Source organism: Ambystoma mexicanum, chromosome 2p, assembly GCF_040938575.1.
Source record: "Ambystoma mexicanum isolate Mex_15411 chromosome 2p, UKY_AmexF1_1, whole genome shotgun sequence".
Classification (NCBI taxonomy): Eukaryota; Metazoa; Chordata; class Amphibia; order Caudata; family Ambystomatidae; genus Ambystoma; species Ambystoma mexicanum.
The window spans coordinates 677,348,199-677,371,296 of NC_090923.1; positions in this window are offsets into that span (position 1 = coordinate 677,348,199).

The window sequence follows — 23,098 nt, forward strand, 5'->3', positions numbered from 1 at the left end:
AACCCCAACACCTTTTTCCATAATTTTCCCTGAGCCATGTCTAACAGGTCATCGATATCTAAGGTGCATATGTCAAAAATGTACAAAATGCATGGTTCAATTTTTAACAAATAAAATTGAATAATTGGGACTATTGAAAAGGTGCAATATTTTCAGTAAATGATACACATCTGGGCAATCAAAGGCTTCAGTTTTTCCCATAGATGCTCTTTCCACCAATTCTTTGAGTTCTGATCAGATAACGTGTAGCCAAGGTATCTTATTCCCTTGACTACCTCAAACTCCACCATGCCAATTGACCAATTGAATTTCTTTATTTTCCTCTTCCCATCAGAGAAAATTATAATCTGTGATTTTGCTTGGTTAATCTTTAGGTTAAGAGATTCAGCAAATAAATTAAAGGAAATCAATTTGTTCTGCAGTCCCAACAGGGTTTTGCTGAACAATAGCAGATCATCTGCAAAACTAATACAATTTAGTTTGAGATGTGCTATACATGCAGGATAAATTGTTACATCCTTCCATGTATAATCTATATCCGAAAGGTATAGGTTGAATAATACCGCTGCTAAAGAACAGCCCTGTTTTAGCCCGATTTCCATTTGAATAGGCTCTGTTAATGTTGCAATTTTGTTCAGCCGGACCCTATAGTAGGTCTTTGAGTGCAAATTCCAACCATTCCGACCTTGGAGGGCCCGATAATTCCTCATTCAAGGAACCCATTCCCATTTGAGACCCCATAGGGCTCAATGGGAATGGGGAGGGTGCTAACAACAGGCCCGTTAACAACGGGCCTGTTGTTAGCACCCTGAACTGCTTGCGGGACCCGCTAAGGGTGCCTGGTAAAACCAGGCAGCCCTAGCGGTTTCCCACAAGCAGACTCGTAATGGGGTGGTGAGGGGTTGACGGCTCCGGCACCTTTACCAGCACCGTTAACCCCTTACTGCCTACCTTGTAAAGAACCCCAATATCTTTGTTTAGAAAAAAACTATGAATAAAAACAGTTTTTTGACCTTCACAAAATTCTAAACCCATTGGCCTACACCACTTTCTGCGACAATGAAGTGATTGCTGACATTCTATTACTTAGACTTTACCAAACTAGGGTGGAATTCAGTTAAAATATGTTTCATCATTTGGCCAAAAGTACGGTCAACAGTGTTCTTTCCAGAGTTGATCTTCCACTTGGAGCTGTTGTCCTTGAGTTCATTGGAGAAGGAGCAGATCTCAGAAAATGATGTTACATTTCTCCAGAACCTACACAGTGGTGAATAACAGTGCTGGCTCATGCCCAGAGATAATTCTGCTCCAAAAAAAGTCTGAGAGCAACCCCACGCCCCGGTCCACAAACGTTCTGTAGATCGCGCACCGCACATTCCAAGATCCCTTACAATCCAACAGGAGATGTCTAGTGTTTGTTTTGATGGACACTCACAAACACTACATAATTTTTGGGCATCAATCCCTTGGTTTCCTATGGCCAAACCTTCCCCTGTGTGTACTATATTAAGCCAGACTCTGAGGAAATTCTTCCTTACCTGGCTATCCGGGAATTCTTCCTTACCTGGCTCTCCAGGAATTTGACCAAATACCTTGGGAGAACCCCCAGTTTTTTATCGATGGTCTGGAAAGAGTTTATAGGGATTGAGCTCCTCAGTTTTCTGATTGTCTCAATCCAATCAGCGAGTTCCAATTTGTTTTTTAATACTCTGAGGATTGGTGATTAACGTCTGGAGATCTGTGTCTGTTTTGGCAAGTGTCTCCTTGGCTCCTGCATCCAAGTTAAGTAGGAGCCTAGATTTCGAGTGAGCCAGCAGGAATTTAACATCGCCATGAAGCATATTCTGGTGTGCAGTACTAATCTGCCGATATAGTGATATTAGCTTCCACTCAGCCATAGAGCCCAATGATTTTAGATCCAACTTGAATCTCAGGCTCCATGAAGGAGTGCACTTCGGGAGACCCAGGACCTTCCACAGAAGACCCTCCCATTTGCTCCAGTTGGTTTTCCAAAGCAGGGGTTTTGCCTCAAGGCCGTAGAGAATCATAGCTCTTGTAGCCTAAATATGTTAATTCTTCCACTCTTGGGATAATATGATCATCCAGAGCCCACTTTGCATAATGGATCGTCTTATGAATGTGCTTGAACACTAGAAATTTGGATTTTAGGGGATTAAAGGAAAACCCATTTGATTTTGTATAATCACCCAATTTGGTCAGCAAACGCTGCAAGCTAATTGCTGTTTTATCCAGCAAGAATATTTCGTCTGCGTAGGCCAGCCAATGGATCCTCCTACCATTGATCATCGGACTGGCCAACACAGACGGTTCCAAGGAAATGCCCATGTCCACCATGTCTGCCAAGAACACGTTAAAAAAAGGGGTGCCCCCCAGGCAGCCCTGTTTTATGCCTCTCTCTACTTCCAGTTCTGAAAGGTGCCCCTAATCATTGAGGTGCACCTTCAGTGTGGTGTCTCTATGCAATTCGATCAGCATTGACAGCAGCACCTCTGGAATCTCCCTTCCCGTCAATTTGTCCCAGACAATCGCTCTGTCAACCTGATTGCATGCCTTTGATAGGTCCACCCAGGCCCCATAGTTTGGAGAGCCACCTTCTCCATAGAGTGTTCACAGACCAAGTTTATAATTAGGCCATTCAAGGAAGTAGCGAGGCGCCTACTAAACCCTGTCTGATTGCATGACAGAATCTATGAAGTATCCACCCATTGGTTGAGGGTGTTCAACAGGAGTTTCATAAAGATTTTGCTATCAATGTCAAGGAGGGTGATGGGGCAAAGGTTTGCCAGATGTAACCGATTGCCCCCCTTTGAAGAATGGTATAACTATAGCAATCTTCAAAGAAGCCAGAAACTCACGCTGCTGAAGTACCCCCCTGAAAAGATGATTTAATAGTTTTGACCAGAGCTCTGGCTCATTTTTGAGGACCTGGTACGTAAGACCATTCAGGCCTGCAGCTGGAGAGACCGACAATTTGGATATTATTTCCAAAATGACTCCTTCATCAAAGTGCAAATGCCAAGGGACATCCAGGTGAACATGACACAGGGGCGATTTTGAATACTCAAATATTTCTGACAGGTATTCTACCCAGTTGGATTCTGACACCAGATTACACAAGGTGCTATTATGGTTAGCTTCCAGCTGACCGATCACCAACCAAAACGTTCTGGAGTTGTTCTCTTTTACCAGCGGCAGCATGGCTTCTCCATTCTGCTGAAGGCGAAGCATTCTGCAGCTTCAGGGCCAATGAGAGTATTCTTGGTTTATTCATTTAGTTTCTTATTTGTAAGTGACTAGATCAATGGACATTTTCTCAAAATGTCTAAGTTTCTGTCTGCGCCCCCTCTTTTTTCCCTGGGTTTCTTTGCTGAAGTTGTGTGCATGGTTTTGTCCATCTCCGGAGGAAGTATCCTCCGGAGGCACAACAGACCAAAGAAACTTAGTAAATCTGGCTGGTTGGCAATTTTCCTGACACAAATAATCTGGTATCTTCTCAAGTTGACTATTCAACTTCGTGTCCCCATGCATATATTTAACCAGCCTTATTTTACCCTTGTTGCCTGTTACATCTTGGGAGAGTGTATCTACAAGAGTGGCCAACAGATCTGGAAATGTTAGCTTAAGACGCGAGTGATCACTCCCCCCATCATGTTTTATGGCCAAGGAAGAGGGTCGAGAGAAGAGACCAGGGGAAGCAAAAATATAGTCTAGTATGGATGATGATTTGCCCCTCTAGGATGTTGGCGTAGGGGCTGTCTCACCTATAGGTGGACCATTTAACATCCTTAAGCCCCAAGAGTCCAAAAAGTTCATCCATATTTGCCCCCTTTTTGAGCTTTTTTGAGAGCCCAAACACTTCTTCCCCTCTAATGATCATATACGATTGCTGTTTAGGTCTCCTGCAAAGATTATATTGGACCCCCCAAAGTCCAGTTTAACTCTCCCCAACAGTGAAGCCAACAAAGCTAGGAAATCCTGAAGATCGGTGCACACGGGGTTCCAGTAGATATTGATGACAATAAGGTCCGGATCTGTCATATCCAGTTTTAAGGGAAGTTTGCTTTGCTGAATTCCTTTTATGTTATTACAAATGGGAATGAAGGAGTTTACCGTAAGATTTTTAAAGGCCATCAGGAGACCCCCTGATGGCCTCCCTTTGGCTTTCTGGTAAGCGGGCAGGCAGTGAATTGTGTACCCCTCTGCCTCAATCGGGTTTACTAGCCACGTTTCCTGCAGCAATCTGATATTGCTTATCTCATACAGATGTTTTTTTTGCCTTAAAGGTATTGGGACTGATTCCAACTTATCAGGGTGAGCCCTCTCTGTCTCAAGAGGCTGCATTCCCACTCCTAGTTTCTGGAGAACCTGGGAAAGAATTTCTGGTAAGAGGGTCACAGTGTTCTCTTGCTTACTGACCCCCTTCGAAATGTACCTTATGTGTAGTGAGAGGAGCCGGTTTTTGGCTCCTCTCACTACACGTAAGGTACATTTTCGAAGGGGCTCAATTGACCTTTCCAACATCTCAACATCGACTATGTCAACATGATCCAGATGTGCCAGAGCTAACGCTATATGATAGTGGTTGTATGCCCATTTTCCCAATGGATCGAAGCCGGTCCTTGTTCACAACCTGATGAGCTCAGAGCAGCAAAATTCCTCGTTAGAGAGGTGTTCCCACAATGGGGGGCATGCGAGGTCCTGCAGACTGACAATGGACTAATTTTGTAAATGAGACTTTTGAACATATCACAACCTAACTGGGGATACAGCACACATTCTCCTGTGTCTATCACCTGCAAGCGAACAGGGTTTGGGATCGCCTCAACTGCCCGCTCAAAGAGAAAATTGCAAAAATAAAAGCCACTTTAAAAAAGGGTTGGCTTTACTGTTTGCCCTTAGCACTGTCCCATTGCGCAATCAGCCCAGATCCGACAACCACTTGATGCCCCATGAGGTGGTAACAGGATGATTCATGCAACTTCCCCAGGCTCCTCCCACTACGGCATTGACAGACAAAAATGCAACCTCTGATGTTCTTGGAAATTAGATATACGAGTATGTGGCTTCTTTGATGGCTAGTGCATCTTTAATTCATGCCAACTGCAGGCATGGGGGCAGGGCCATCTTAAGCACTTTGGGAGCATGGGGCATGGACACCTCTGGGGCCCCCTCCAACAGACCAAATGAATGAAGGGATACAGAATATCTAGTGCGCCGCACCCGGTGTCATGATAACAGCCCATAGATTGATATGCTGCCTCGCAGAGATCAAAATAAGCATGGGAAACTCCCTTTCGGAGAACTTACCCTCTTCATTTTTGTTATAATTAGAGTGATAAACCAGTAGCATTTCACGGGCAACATTACCATTCTACGACGAGGGTACTTGTGTTCAAGCATAGATACAGCAAACATGTCATCAATAGCAGCCACGTGGAAGGTATAATGGGCATAGTATAACTGCAGGACACAGATTTTATGACAAAAATACAAATAATCCAGAATAGTCAAACGACACAGATTAGCTGCCTCAGAGACAGCAAAAGTGCTCAAGCATGGATACAGGCGACCAATAGGAAGCAAGAATAAAACGACACATACCATAGCATAGAGAGTGTATGACGATTTGAAGATACCAGGAAGGTGTCTGTATCCAGACAGACTGAGATTAGACGTGGGACATGGTTTTCAAGCAGTGTTGCCAATTGAGAGCAAAGAAACAGGTGGCTGTGGTGTGTAATATAACAATGCTCACTATCATTATAGAGGAAGCAACACTATACATAGCCAGTGAAACCATAAATGAGTGTTTTTTACAGATCATACCCTGAGAACGAAATCACTTTAAAGGGCTGACAATTTTGAAAGGTTTTGGCACTTGCAATTTTGACAGGTGAGGAAATGCAAGATTAAATGAGATACCCAGGATCAAACATTGATTAAGAGGTGAAGCTGGGATTCGTACCCACTCTGCAAATTCTGCTATTTACCAATTTCTTTTCTAGTTTTTACCTTGAACTAAAATAATGCCATTTTACAGAACTGACTTGGAAAATATCAAAATCACATAACCCAATACAAACATTTTAAAAAAACATTATAGAAACATTATGCAAGATGGGAATGATTTTCGCTTCATTGTCTCCATCATCAAGGAAAGTATGTAAATACCAGCATACAGGATGTGATCTTAAAAGATTTCAGATAGATTTCTCTTTTGTATTTTAAAGCTTTAAATACACCCCAAACACAGGTTTGCGCAATGGTGTTTAAAAACGTGGTGAAAAACCTTTGAATTGGACAAAAAAGAAAACCGTTTTGTTGTCACAGAAGCAGACCTTAAAATATGCTTGTAAGAAGTCTGCAATATCTGGTCTGCATTCTTCTGTCTAGAACGCCTTCCACTCAAATGGCCTACATGATAGGAAAGATCAGGTAATTGGCCAAACAATTCCACCAGTATGTGAGAAGCAAACCTTTTCATAGAAGGCAGTACGGTACTGTCAGTGATATAAGATTTGTCCAAAATCACTGTATCATCTGCTGGCGAAGCCAGGATCCAAGCATGAATGCTTTGGTTCCACAATCTGGAATTTGGATACAAAAAAACACCACTAACACTTTATTGTCATTATCGGAGGTGCCTGTCTAGGTTTTACAACTCTCCATCTAAACAAACCAATTTCTAGACCTTCACCATACTGACACTATGTTTGTTTCTATAGCAACCGCTATCTGGTGCAGGTACATTGGTAATGATAACACCTGGAGTGCTATAAAACAAAGTACATATATATGCAGGCTTAACAGCATCATACATGCGAAATGCTCAGTCGACCTTGCTGGCATTTGGTATTGTAATCTTGAATATGAGCGCATATCTGTGCAATGAGTGCTTAACACACTGAGCTATCCTCTGAACCATCGGGGGAATCAAATGTATCAATATGTATTTCAACTTTGGCTATTGCATATGATCAATATAATCCCCACAGAAAGGTGAGAATTCTACAGGTATTGTGCCATGCAAACTATGTATACCACAGTGAACATCGCATTACAGGATGAAAAGATCAGAACAAAATGTACTTGTCAAAAACAGACAGAAAATAGGTTTAGCCTTAGCAGCACACCATAGAAAATCCTGATGTGTGATACTTAATTTTGATGACTTAGGGAAACAGACTATTTTTTTAATAAGGCTCCTTCTTGGGGCCCCCTTCAAGGTGGGGTCCTGGGGCAAGTGCCCCTTTTGCCCTCCCATAAAGACGTCTCTGCATGGGGGAAGAAGTCAAAGAATAGCAAAGAAGATAACATCCCAGACACAAATGATGGACGTCTGAAACAACCATTATTGTATGCTGGGGACACTGTCTTACTACGGAATTCTGTGAGGCCTTTGTACAAACCCAGATTCAAGGAGCGCTATGTGGTAGAAAAAGCCACAGATCGTGCAGTGAAATTGAGTGCGAAAAAGTGTGGAATTACATTGGAGACATCAAGCCTTGCTGAGGTGGGACCACTTCCCACCTAAAAGAAGACGATTTGATGCAAGAAGAAGGAAAAGACTAAGAAGAAGAACAACAACAACTGTGGCTAACACGGTCCAGAATGAGAGAGTTAGGGAAGGACAATACGCACACCTACATTAGGCATACTATCTTTTACTTACAATAGGTATTTTTCGAGAAAGTAAAGCCTGTCCGAGCCATATGGTTGTCAGTAGACGTAATTCTTTTCAAGAATGTTTTATTGGATTTGTGATACAGACAGAACCTAAATGAATGATTCCTCCACAACTGTTTTTCATGCTTTGCTGCTTTATGTAGCCCAGACAAATTCCCATAATTGACCAGTGGAAACCCATCTACTATTACCCTGCTTGCTGATTCAAGAATCCATATGGTGTGGCAGTGATTGTTCTTTGCAGCGCTCAACCATTTATATAGGCATTTAGCCTAATCTAACACACAATAATAATGAATTTTGTAGGCTTTTCAGATGAGTTTTACAGACCTTTCAAGCGACGCGAGGAAACAATCAAGAAAAACAACATGGGAAATGTAATTTGTTATGTTGAGATAAGGTTCTGTGCTTTCTGCTGTCTTCACATCTTTACACTCCTTGTTCTACGACGATTGCTGTTTTCCCAAGCACAAGCTTTGACCCTTACTAATGTAACCCTGATCCATGCTGTTATGAAAGCCTGGGCAGGCCATACACAATGCTAATGAAGTAAAGAGAGTTAGGCGCAGTGCAGAAGGATATTTTAACCAGGTAAATTCCTGTGTAACTGATTCGGCCATGTGGTATAGCCACATGGCCAAAGTTGGGAAAGAAACAACAAAAGAGAGTTGTTACGTCTGCTCTCTCATCCTCTATGCCATGAGTGCATCCAGAACATTTGTGGCACCTGAAATTCCAGCGGTAAGAGCACAATGCCTCATGCATTTATCACTCTACATTTATGACTCTGCAAAAGAAGAGGATGATTTCAAGGGAGACGAGCCACACTAGGGTGGATGTCCAAGAAAACATTTCCGTATGAAGATCACAACATAAAGTCTCAGGAAATGTGGGACAACTACTGGAATACAGATAAAGGTATAGAATATATCACAGAGGGGTCACATATGGTGGAACTACAGACAGTGACACAGAAGGAGTTACAGTGTCCCAAGACAGGACCCAGAGAAATAGGAGGAATTCCAGGAAGCTCGTAAAGACCACAGATGCTGGTATATAGACAAGTATACACAACAGATGGATGGAAGGAAGGAGTGGTTAGGAGTAAAGCACATGCTCTCCTAACGGTTCCAGTGAAAGTAGTACAGCAAGAAATTGAAAAATGCCTGAAAGAATGGGAAGCAAGTGTAAAACTGCTCACATGGGCAGAAAATGAAGCAGGGGCCATGCCCATCATACCGCTCTAGGGAGCTGCTTTATGTTTCCAGAATGATGGTGAAGTAAAGGTTGGAGAAAACAAAGGATGTAAGCAGGTGTCAAAGATACGAGCCTTGAAGGTCGGAACAGCAGTGCTAATGGACCACTACTGGGCCTGCGGGTTGAAGGCATACCTGCAGCTGCCACCCAACTGGGGAGGAATATGCTTGTTGGTACAATTGAACACTCCAGCTTTGGTAGTGCCTAGGAAACACATACAAACAGAAGGGTTCCCTAAAATGGATGGAGACCTGTAGGGTTGACCATAGGAAAAAAGAGGGAACTATGCCTCATCAGATTTGGAAAAGGCATTGGATGCGATACCACCAGAGCACAGGCTGTTCAGCAGAACTGAGATGTTCTTTGCATCTATTGTTCCGGCAGTCCAAGCAAGCACACATGCTAAATGGCTCCAGATCACACACTGGGAGCTGATGCAGATGATAAACTCAACCATCAATGGGTTAAGCCCCATCAAGGAAGAGCTGAGAGCAGCTAGGCAGATGGCCCTCCAGAATAGATACCTTCTAGATCTCCTTACATTCATGGAGGAAGGCATGTGTAGTAAGATCGGGTCCTCTTGCTTTACATTAATTCCTGCCCATGGCAAAGAGAATGGACCTGAGACAGAAGCTATCACTTGGCTTTCTGAACTGCATGTGAAGACAGAGGCGGAAACAAACACTTTAGGAAACGACAAAGGCTGGTTGTTGTATATCTTCTCATGGATACCAACATGGATGGCCAACGGACTGAAAGTATTGGCAGCAGCCCTGATACTAGCGTTAATAATATTATGTGTCATCAAGATAGCCATCACGTAGTGTAGGAAGACAACTAAAAAGACTTTAGGAATGAAGCTACTGATAGACGTAGAGACTGAAGAAGATGAGGAAACAAAGACACAGAATGCACTGAAGTCACAGCTGACCCAGTGTTCTCTGTTCCCGACAGGAACAGTGTTCGAGTTCCAATACAACATGCATGACTACTGGGAAAAATGGGTTGGGTGCAACCATGATGGAGACTGTAGTTATGTGACATGGAGCATGGATGATCATGCAACCTACTATGGACATCTTAGTGGGATAACAAAGGTTGGACGCCTGAAATTGCAGATAAACCGAGAGAGTCATGTAGGTAGTTTGGTAGACCAGTCGACCAGAGGGAGGATTTTAGATGGGGGGCTGAATATGACCCTATAACCTCAAACGACTCTCAATGTGAAGGCAGAGAAATGACAGATGTGCTTCACTCGTAGGTCCGTCACTGCAACCCTCGATGTATCACAGGTGTGAGAATCATTATTGTCGCAGACAGCCATTCAGACCATACCCAATCGATGAGTTGGATGATATGGAAATTACATCAATCGAGCAAGTCGACTAACTGCAAAACCAGAAATTAATGACATCACCACTGACATCATGATGTAGCCACACTTATAGATGAAGTACATATTCATCCATTTATGAAGTTACACGAACATGCACTAGTTTATTGCGTATAGGCATGAAGCACATGCTTATAACCCACAGAGCAAGAGGATGGATACACATACGTATTTCTATATATTCATATATTTCGCCAAAGCTGAAACCATAAGATGCACCGTATCCATATATTTAGCTTGCACATACTTGACTGCCACTAACATGGACAAGCCGTAGGGAACAATATGGAAGCTATAGGCCTATTAAGCAAACAAAGAAGGCGAGACAGGCTTTGGGTATGTGGAAAGGCTGACATGATGGCTACAGCCACAGGAAAGCAGAAACAAGGCTCCCAGCCAAGGACAAGTGAAGACAGGAAAGTTCCAGTTACCAAGACTATGAGCCATCTGCAGAAAATCAGACTAAAATGCTCTTAATTACAAGCAAGACAGCTTAATTTCGTGGTATCAACAGACATGACCCAGCTGGACAGAACAATTCCTATTCAACCAAGGTAGATGAATAGGACTGTTCCCATCGAACCAGAGGGAAAAGTTGCAAGTGTTGCCCACAAACTGCCAACTGAATGCACTCTCCCAGGCTTAGGTGATCAGAGATGGCAACATTAGAGAACACATTGCACCTCCATGTTCAATCTTATCGACGTAGCCTGGTAACCATCCAGGGTCCCAGGGCTTGGAGGACACATTCTGCCTAATCCAATGTTTTCCCTGCGACCTTGCAACGTTGTAGACTAACACCAGTAGAGGTGGTCCCAGGGGCAGCCACCAAATACGGCTATCCAATAGTAGAACTAACCCCTATAGCTCCTATATGTAACTCACCCAAACTGACCAATTTGAATGTCTAAATGGTTTCTGGGATGCAATCTGGAGTTGTGACGTCACACCGGGAGAAAACTGGGTGACACATGCTTAGAAGCAGAGAGCTCCGGAGAATACCTGTTTTCCTCGTGTGATCCCTGCCATTTTCTTTGCTAATAAAAGACAGTAAATTTGCCCCATGGCTGTGTCTTCCATTCTTGTGGCAGGGAGTCTTTCATGGGCCGGAGTGTTCTCTGCCGATAATTGGTGTGACTGCTAGAGAGCCCCAGCCACATGTAACCAAACCAAACAACAATCAGTCATCTACTTTGTTCCCTTAAGTGCAGCGTCAGTTAACTACTACTTGTGATTGGAACCAAACAAAATCCCCACACACTGTAGGCACTAAACCACTCTCACAGCACAACACAACCCACACACATAGGAAGGATAGCATCACAGCCTCATGCATTTCTGCACCTAGAACTGCTGTACAGTGTAGTAATGCAATAGGACGAAATGTCTGAATAAAAATTACCGACCCCACCGTAAGACCTAAAACACACACCACGAAAAGTTCTAACTATCAAAAGTTCAAACTTTTTGTGGTATGTGTTTAGGTGTTTTGGTGGGGTCAGCATGAAAACTTTTTTTTTAAAGTCTGCGGGGGCTGGAGGGCAGGGGTGTCGCCTGCAACACCCTGCTCACTACAGTTTGCGGGAGTTGCGGGGGACAACCCCGAGCTCTCCCAACAGAACAGGGGGAAAAAAAACAGGGGCTGCGGTAGTGTCCCTCGCATCATTCCGCTCACTATACTACACAGCATAGTGAGCGGGGGTTGCGGGGGAAACCCCTGCATGTTCGCATGGGAAATGTACGAACATTTTGTGTTCGTGCATTTCCCATGCAAACATTTCCATCGTGGGTAATGCAACCGCAGGAAGATCACGCAGATCCATATCAATGTCTAATTGCAGAGATCTGCAACCTTTGGCTCTCCAGATGTTTTTGACAACAACCCCATCCGCCCTAGCCACTATAGTCAATGGTAAGGGATCATGGGAGTTATAGTCAAAAAGATCTGGAGAGCCGTAGGTTGCAGCCCTCTGCACTATTGGGCTGCTTGTTGCCCCGATAACTGTTTGCTGGAAACCCAGTTGCTGTGCAGCAATGCAATGCCATGCAGCAAACATCACTACGAGATTCCACTCTGGTAGTGTTTTACAAATGGCCCAGTAACAGAACATAGATGCATATCCAAGCCCCACACCAAAGAAACTGCACTGCCAACACCGTCATGATAAAGATCCACATAGGCGATATTACTTTAAAGGGATCCCTTTCAACTTCAATTAACTGCTCACAATCGAAAGGAGTGTAAACAGCTCTGTGATTTCTATATTGGAATGTGAAGTGTATGGATGTGCATTCTAACTCGCTGGCCCAGTGTCAAGACTCATGCTGAAGGGAGGGAAACAGTTGGCTCCTGTGTTACCATCTTACACATCAACCATTCATGACAATCCCCTGTGGTGCCAGCTCAGGGGTAGTCAAATCCGAGAGTATATGTGGGCTTCGGAAGCACATTATGAGCGGTCTGAGGCAGCCTCACCCATACATGAATTCGGTTTTACAGCAAGACACAGTACTGTAGAGTATCATTCTAAAAAGGTTTTATTGAAAAAAAGAAAAAAGAGCTAAGAAGGCAATCTATATGCTGCTTTCCTCAATATTCCCCAGGAGTTCGACAGCTTGAACACAGCTTTGTGATGACAGCAAATTGATTCTTAAAGCATTGAAATGGGATCACTAGCAGGGACACAAACAGTGATTACAAGACATCTACCGTAGTCAGATGTAAGGTGAAAGGCCGCAGAGCAATGCAGTATCCAATAAATAAAGGGGCAAGGCAGGGCGGTTTCATGGCCTGCTCCTATGTATTATTTTCCTACAGATTTTGACATTGGCACAACAGGAAAGTTAATTAACCCTCCAGTGCAAGATAGACACAATGGTCATCAGTGTGTGTGTGCTAGAGAAATGCATGGGCCTCATCACAAGTTGAGCAGTGAGGCTAAACTCGGGGGTAATATGGTGGTAACAGAGTTACTGCTGTATTACCACCACATTAACACAATGCCCAACTATGGTTTTGGTGGTGAGGTGGAGAAAAAGCCTCCAGCTAAATGCTGGAGGTAATTCTGGCACTTTACTGCCAGAAAACTGCCATTTTGATGGAATTACCGCCCGCGGATTTACCACTGGTCCACCAAAATCCCCATGGAGTCCTATGGAGTCCATAAATGGGGACCAACACCGCCATACTGCCACTTGTAATCTGTCAGTAATTCCGCCAGACCAAGTGATGGTAACTGTAAATACGTTTGTTGGTATTTTGGTGCATTTACTGCCGAAGCATCACCAAACCTGTGATGAGTTCCATAGTGTTTTTGGACCTTACCTCATGAATCATCACAAAAGATTAACAGAAACAAAAAGGCATTTGAAAAATAAAGACCTGGGCTTCTAAAACCTTGAACAACTCTAGTCTGGTTTTGTAAAGGGAGGACAAAACACAAATGGCATTTGCACATGGTAATTTGGGCGAATTTTAGAAGTTTAGTGATCAATGTGCACTGTTTTCCATAAAGGGAACCTTTGCAGCAAACTGTAATTTTGGCTTCGCAGCAACGATCGTCAGCTCTGCACCGATTTGATCAACATTTAGAGAGTGCCCCACATACAATCCTTTGCCCAGTGCCGAGTGTACCGGAGCTCTGGCATATGCTATTAAGCCAGAAACCGATGGCCAAGACAAAGTAAGCTTGGACCTGTGTCATACTGCTTATCAGCATCTTTGCAGGTGGTCCAGGGTGGTAATAGTAACAATACGAACCCCCAAACACATGCGCCTGCTAACGTTCAGTGCAGTGCACTGAAGTACAAGTTTCAACTTCTTCCTACACTTTTATTTTAAAACAAAACCATTCCGGAACAGTAAAACGTATTTTTAAAAAAGTAGAGAATCGCCGCTCCCAACAGCTCCGTCCCACTTCGACCATTGTGATAGAAGCTGTAACTCTGTGCCAAGCTCCTGTTCTTTTCCTACAGGCAGAAGAGGCAGAGCTGACGCGGGGCCATAAAACAGGATGGCAGTGCGGGACTGAAGAAGGGAAAGAAAAAGGCAAGGAGGCATTTGGGTAGCTGGGCTGTGCACTCTTACAGGGGGGTAGGGGTGGAAAAGAGGACTAGGGGCAAAGCAGAGGAGGAGACATGCTGGGAACATGACAGCCCGGCAGGCTGAGCCCGCCTTCTGTTACACTGAATGGGTGGCACAGATTATTGACATCATTCCAAACATTCTGATTTCTATAGCAGCCTTACAGCCGACGCTGTATACTGCATATTTAATTGAACCAGTGCTAATAGCCTTATGAACCACAGGAAGGGGTCATTATCACTTGCAATAATGCCCTTCCCCCAACATATTGTCCTCAGCTTCACCTCAGGCAATAACTTGGTGGAAGGTGTTATGCCACGATAATGACTGCTTTTTCCATGTTTAAACCTTACAAATATCACATGTACATTGATTTGTTAATTATTCGATGAGGTAGCCATTACAAACTCAAAACTGATATAGATAGATACATAGGAAATATTTATGGCTTAGTTTCTTTAAGAATAAAAATGTGAGAGCAATTCAAAAATGTTGGAATCTGAAAAAAATGTAGATATAACGAAAACATGGTATAACAGAATCATTAAAACTACAATTATGAATACAATTAAAGATTTTTGGACTATATTAGAAAAGGGAATATGTGCGTCATATCCAGTGAAATGCCTGGATGTAACAATCTATAAATTGGAAAATGCTTTAGGACTCCTTTAGGAAAGGGGCATTTTCATCAAAAGTGTTTTATTGGCAATAAACAGAAGTTGAGCTTGTTTACGTTATAAAGGAAATCATAGTTTCAAGGCACACGACCTGATGAATTGGAAAAAAAGAAACCCAAACATTATTTTGCAAATGTTTGCATGTCTGTTTGCATGTCTGTTAAATTATTTTGTATAAACACTGTTGATTACTCTGAGTTAGATGGGTCGTATCATGATACCCTCTTGTAAATCCTTATCACCCTCACGGGGAGCTATGACGAAGATGTTGCAAAGCTAAATGAGATCTACTTGGAAATCCAAGCATGGGTGGCCACCCACAGCTTCTGTTTAAACAATGACATTTCCATGAACTGCTTATTGTTGGTTCCCAGGCTCGTCTCAACAAGTTAGCTTTCCTCTGGACCGGGTGAGTGTGGACATCGGCATTTTTTTCGAGCTACTTGTGTTTAAATCCTATGTTCTTGATAGCTAAGAGTTGTCATTTCTATTCTCAATAGAGGTTTAGGTGTTTTTCTCCTATCGTCCCAACTATAAGGTTAGTGCCTTTGAATGATATCCACTTTCTATCTCACCAGCGAATTACATAGAATTAATTAATCTATCTTCATCTTTCTAGGAAAATCCCAAAAATACCTTGAAACTTTACTCATCCTGCCCTGAAGATGGATTTGAAGAAATCCGAAACACGTTGGCACTTTTAGGAGTGTTTAGGATGAGTGACTGAGCAGAAGGAATGGTACTGCTCATGTATATAATACGCACACAAATCAATTTGATGAAGTACTTTTTTGTTATTATATTGAATGCTTGAATTCAACCAAACCTGGTTCATTAGAGTTGATTAGCAGCTCGGAATTGACACTGTGTTTGACGAAATTGATGAATGTTTATTTGTATTCATTTGTGTTTTGCACACTGATACCTGAACAGTGTGCTCTTTATGAATCTTGTTACAAACAAATATTCTCTCTACCTTGTATTATTTACGGTCTTGTTGGCTCTTGACTGTGTCAGATCAGGTTGACAGTCTTATTACTTGCACGGCTGTGCATCACTTGCTAAGCACAAGACATTTACGTACTTAAATGTATGCATTGAAACTTGTTACGTTAACCAGTTGGGATTGCGGCCTCCGGTTTGGAGACCCGTATTCACAACCGCCATATAGGTACCTGGGATTATATCCCATTTAGAGTGCAGCATAGGGTTATCGGTTGGCAAAACCCGGTGTATGTTGTTTGTTTTCAACTCCAATCCTCTACCCACTTCTGAATCCACCCAGAAATCGGTACACCCATCCTATCCCAATTTAGATGACCCTCTGTTCCTAGCATATGACCGGGGCAGGGGGCACAAACTATCTTATCCCAGACAAGGACAACTGTCCTTTAGCTACAGAGATATCAAATGTGTGGTGCTAAAGTGAACCTCCTTCCCATCTACAATGCACTCTTATTGTGTGGTTCAATAAAAACAATCATGTATTGGTGCACAACCTACCTCTGCACTATGTAGCATCCCAGTCTCACCGTTGTCCCATAATTCAATACTGAACATAGCTGGTATCTGCTGCAGTGCATGAGCTAAGTATTTATCTAAGACACCTTTAGGGTGTGAGGTGATCACCATCGAACCTCTCTTGAGCGCCTTACAACCACAGACCACAGTCTCAGCATTCATTTAGGCTGTGTGCTATATCACAACCTCTGGCAGCTCAAGCCCCAACTGGGACCTTACCAGGCCTTAGGCAGCACCATCCATCAGTACCGGAGGCAGCTTTTGATGCTAGGAGATGCAGGGGCAGATGATAGGGTGCCAGCGGGAGGTTGGGGGGCACACTTGGCACCAGGGGGAACACAGGGGGCAGAAACCCCCGCCTCTACCCCTGTCTCTGCCACCGACCCATACAGATAAACACCAGTTTGGGCCACTGTCAGCTCCACATCAGCTCATGCCCGTCCAGCCACTGTGTGGATTTGATACCTACTGACCTTCTTGTCAGTAGCCCATATTACCTATGTGCAAGCCCCAGCTGGACCACTCCTGCCAGCATGGATAGACTGTTCCCATTCCCTGCCAATGTATTTCAAATGGTGACTACAATGAACACTCTATGACCCTTTGGCCATCAACACATTGCATTCCTTGTGCCATACTGCTCTCACAGCAGCTGCACCTGTTCGCCCCTCTTGTGCTGGCTCTCTTGGCATGTAGTATCCTGCCAATCCTCTGTGGATTTCATTTCACCTGCTGCCACTGACCTTCATGGACTAGACCTAGCCCCAGCACCTCACCAAGAACTAGGACTCCACCGGCTCTCCACAGAGCAGCAGCATGCTCTCTTACATCTGTGCCATAGACTAGAGCAGCTCCTCTCTGACCCACCGACTCTGCAGCTGTTCTTTCTCCCAGCATGCAGCAGCCAGAAGAGACGGAAGGACACACACCAGGAAACCTATTAACACAGCGCAGAGCCGAGTAGCGCTTCTGACTGACGGACGGCTCGAGGTCTGTGTCTTACTGCATTTTTCAGGTAATCAATCACAGCCACTACGGCAGGATCGCCTGCTTACCCTATTCAGCTACTCCCTCTAGAACTGGCTCATTCTGAGCGCCCTCATGATGTTTATATTTACAAGCTTGTTCACGCTTAGCAGCATGTCCTCCCCCAGCTGCTCGTAAGCATGAGACTATATGACATAGTCCCTACTCTCTAAAACAAGACCTGCACACTGATTCATTGATAGATATAGACAGCCTCAACAGAACATTCACTTTTTTAGTACCGGATTTCTTAAAGTATGGTATATTTTCATTGAATCCTTTAGCTCACATATCTTGGGACTAACCATCCATCAGCTTATTTATACCTGGGGCGAGGAGCTTTCCTTTGGACCGAGTGAGTGTGGACATCAGCATTTTTTTCGAGCTACTTGTGTTTAAATCCTGTGTTCTTGATAGCTAAGAGTTGTCATTTCTATTCTCAATACAGGTTGAGGTGTTCTTCTCCTACTGTCCCAACTATAAGGTTAGTGCCTTTGAATGATACCCACTTTCTATCTCACCAGCGAATTACATAGAATTAATTAGTCTATCTTCATCTTTCTAGGAAGATCCCGAAAATACCTTGAAACTTTACACATCCTGCCCTGAAGATGGATTTGAAGAAATCCGAAACGCTTTGGCACTTTTAGGAGTGTTTAGGATGAGTGACTGAGCAGAAGGAATGGTACTGCTCATGTATATAATACGCACACACATCAATTTGATGAAGTACTTATTTGTTATTATATTGAATGCTTGAATTCAAACAAACCTGGTTCATTAGAGTTGATTAACAGCTCGGATTTGACACTGCGTTTGACGAAATTGATGAATGTTTATTTTTATTCATTTGTGTTCTGCACACTGATACCTGAACAGTGTGCTCTTTATGAATCTTGTTACAAACAAATATTATCTCTACCTTGTATTATTTACGGTCTTGTTGGCTCTTGACTATGTCAGATCAGGGTGACAGTCTTATGACTTGCACGGCTGTGCATCACTTGCTAAGCACAAGAAATGTACCTACCTAAATTTATGCATTGAAACTTGTTACGTTAACCAGTTGGGATTGCGGCCTCCGGTTTGGAGACCCGTATTCACAATCGGCCATAAAGGTACCTGGGATTATATCCCATTTAGAGTGCAGCATAGGATTATTGGTTGGCAACACCCGGTGTATGTTGTTTGTTTTCAACTCCAATCCTCTACCCACTTCTGAATCCACCCGGAAATCGGTACACCCATCCTATCCCAATTTAGATGACCCTCTGTTCCTAGAATATGACCGGGGCAGGGGGCGCAAACTATCTTATCCCAGACAAGGACAACTGTCCTTTAGCTACAGAGACATCATATGTGTGGTGCTGAAGTGAACCTCCTTCCCATCTACAACAATGCACTCTCACTCTCACTCTCGCCTCTACCCCTGTCTCTGCCACTGCCATCGACCCATACAGATCAACACCAGTTTGGGCCACTGTCAGCTCCACACCAGCTCATGCCCGTCCAGCCACTGTGTGGATTTGATACCTACTGACCTTCTTGTCAGTAGCCCATATTACCTATGTGCAAGCCCTAGCTTGACCACTCCTGCCAGCATGGATAGACTGTCCCCATTCCCTGCCAATGTATTTCAAATGGTGACTTCAATGAACATTCTATGATCCTTTGGCCATCAACACATTGCATTCCTTGTGCCATACTGCTCTCACAGCAGCTGCACCTGTTCGCCCCTCTTGTGCTGGCTCTCTTGGCATGTAGTATCCTGTCAATCCTCTGTGGATCTCATTTCACCTGCTGCCACTGACCTTCATGGACTAGACCTAGCCCCAGCACCTCACCAAGAACTAGGACTGCATCGGCTCTCCACAGAGCAGCAGCACGCTCTCTAACATCTGTGCCATAGACTAGAGCAGCTCCTCTCTGACCCACCGCCTCTGCAGCTGTTCTCTCTCCCAGCATGCAGCAGCCAGAAGAGACGGTAGGACACACACCAGGAAACAATCTGCTCCCCACTGAAGGGTTATGCACAGCAACCCTGGCCTCATCTTTTCCATCAGCACTACCACCCCTATTAGCTTCCATAGCTTTAGGTAGCAGCAGCTCATCAACTACTGCCTCACATTCTGGCTCCAAGAAAACTGCTCCGGATGACTGCCACCACCAGATATGGATGCCTTCAGTTAGGGTGCGGTGGAGTATCCCTACCTCACCACTGCCCCCCTCCTCAGCACATGCTTCATGAGCCTCGTCCCTAGTGTTTCAATGAAGGAGAATGAATCTATAGATCACAGTTAATTCACACAGATTTACACAGTTAAGTCATCAAGTAAGGCTTTTGTATGTCTCCTTCAGTTACAAAGTAAGAAGGGAACTCAACAGGTAACATCAGAGCCTCATTGGTAGAAATATACTCAGGCAGCCTCTCTCACCAGTCGCCACTCCTTGAATACCCAGTCAGGCATGCATCCAACATCCACTCAATGTTCCAGAAGTCATGCATGACATCACCGGCATTCTCTAACAAGCACTCACTTTCCAGATGCAGAATGCCTGAAGAAAAACAACACAAATCACTACAATATTTTACTCATGTGGACAGTGCTGATAATTCTCGAAAAGTTGCAGAATGCATTTTGCCGTAAGAGAAATGTATTTTAGCATTTCTTACCCCATGCATGGTATGTTTACTGCTCCTAGTATGGGACAAGAGATTGGTATCACATGAGGGCAGGTGGGCATCACCTAATTTACACAAATTCTTTATGGGTGAACCTCCGAAAAAAGGCCTGACAACCACCGGGGTAGACACTCAAAGATGCTGAAGTCATGACAATTTCCAAAAATACATATTTATTGTGTGTTTACTAGTCACAAATTCATATAAACACAATTTCATAATAAATCAAGCATGTTCCCTGGCTCTTGACGTGAGGGACTAATTCATGGACCGCATGTTTGGATCCCAAAATGTGGATTTAATTGGTTTTCCACATAATGCAACAGCTCATGTGGATTATATTTGCACATTGTTGTAGTTTCTTGTTATTTCTTTTTTAGCCTTTGGTAGGAGCTTTGATGTAGCGAGGTTGAATATGTTCGATTGTGTGTGAATGTGTGTGGTTTGATAAGAAACAAGTGTGAAAGATTGCTTTTGTGATGAATATTGGCACTTTTTGGAAATTGGTGAGACTTCAGCATCTTTGAGTGTGTACCCTGGTGGTTGTCGGGCCTTTTTTTGGTGGTCCACCCATATATAATCTCTGTAAATTAGGTGACGCCCACCTGCCCTCACATGATACCAATCTCTTGCCCCATGGTTCATATTCTTGACCCGAGGTATCAGAAAGTTCAGGTGCCCTGCCATCTCTTATTGCATACTACTCCTAGTATGAAGATCAATTGACAGAAGAAGAAATCTATGATGGTCCTGGACTGTTAACTCAGTATAGCATCTGTCCTCAATCTACAGCAGTATGTAAAGAGACAAACTTGTTCTTGATGTTGTGTCAGAGAGCCCGTACAGAATGCTTTGCAATGACTGGTTAATGGCTTGCTTGTGCAGGGCCTCTGTGACTCAATGTTTTGTAGAGAGTCCACCTGACTGTCATTGCACCATGAGAGTCATAGGGTCTGACAGTGTGTGCAGACAGAAAAGCACAGCACAATTCTTCATTAGTTACACCTATTCATCAGGCTGAGTGACATCAGCTTCAGAAACTGATATTTTATTTTCCTCTGTAAAACACAGACAATGTTCAGCCAGTGGACGCCACGGGCTGCTTGGATTGCCTCTCTCCCCTGCAAAGAATAGCAAGAGTGTACGTTGAAATCATGCCCTGTAGTGAGTTAGTGAATCTTTATTTTAGGTTTAAGTCAGGTTCTCCCCAAAGCCCTGAGTAAGTGTACCAGCCCTAATTACCCGGTTTACAAAGTCTCTGAACCAACCAGCTTCAGCCAGAGGGTATCTGCTTTCCATCAATTTCCCAGCTAAGGAACAACAAATTCCTCTGGGTGGAGTGAATTGCACAATCAGAAAAGAGAGACCTATTAACTGGCATGACTCTTGGAGGCGACCCCCGCTCCCTCCCTCCTCAACAAGAAATGTTGGCATGTTATATGATAACAGCGTAAACCCCACCCCACAAATCAACCTGACAGTACAAATAGCTAACTTTCAGTTTCATATGAGGAAGAAAATCCTTACTTACTGAACAACTACTGAGAGAATTACTGTTGCTCAAGCCCTGGTTCTCTTGACACTGGACTACTGCAATAGTGCTCTGCAGTAGCACCCTGAGCATTCCAAGTGCCAGATGGAATTACCAATAAGCAATCTCAGACCCATATAACCTGACAGACTCAAAGAATATGCAAAAATACGACTTTATTATCAGCTCACATAAAGTAGGGAAACCTGGTAAACAAATAGATTGCAGCTCACTCACTCTCATCTACATTTCAATCACACAAAGGCTTTATACCTCGATGTATGTCAGCTATGATGTCATCCTATGTGGCAAACAGTAAAAACCTATTGAAAGGCGGGATTGGTTACAGGAACATATATACCTATACTTTGTTTAGATGTTATTAACATAATTGGCTGCCCGTTATCTGGTAGGCACGCCTTGAACTACCTCTAAATACATATAATACAGATTAATAGGAACAAAACAGCAGCAGATTGGCCTCTGCAACAATGTATGATCCCCTGCTACATAGGCCTTCATGATTGGTTGCCATTCTCTCCCAACCTTGGACATTCGGCTTGTTAGCAGCATGTAAGCAAAACGGAAACCCATGAGCGGGGATTAACATCAGACTAATACCCACTTGTTGAATTAGCCTACTATCTCTCATCAGTTAGGCCCTAAGCCAAGGCTTCTTCTTTGTAGTTGACCTTGCTGACTGTTCTCTTCCTTGGGACTTTTAAGGGTGTGTAGGTACATCAATATCTTCAACTGATGACTAATGAATAGACCTTGTTTTCTGGTTTTGCACCACGTGTCAGGAGACCACAATTTTGTCAATTTCAGGCTTTCATTTAGTGCTATTTAATTCAATTGTACTGGGTACTATTACTCAACTGGGCCTCTTGAGACTTGGTTGCTCCCTCTTGTATATGCTTTCTGCATCTTTGATTGTTCAATACTTGGGATCTGCAAAAGTTCACTTCTTTCCTTAATCTAAGAGACATATGTCATGTGTATGTAGCTTATCCTTTTTGTCTCCCCCTGGGCCTGGCAATTACATCTTGATGTGGCATGCTTGATCCCAACCCAAACAGATATTCTTTGTTCCTCGCATGTAGCTGTTTTCCAGGGCCTGTCAGCTCTGGTCTCTCTCTTCAATGCTTCTTTCTTATTATTTATATAGAGTCGACGTCCATGTTTCCATCATGGCAGGTTTAATCATGTTATATTT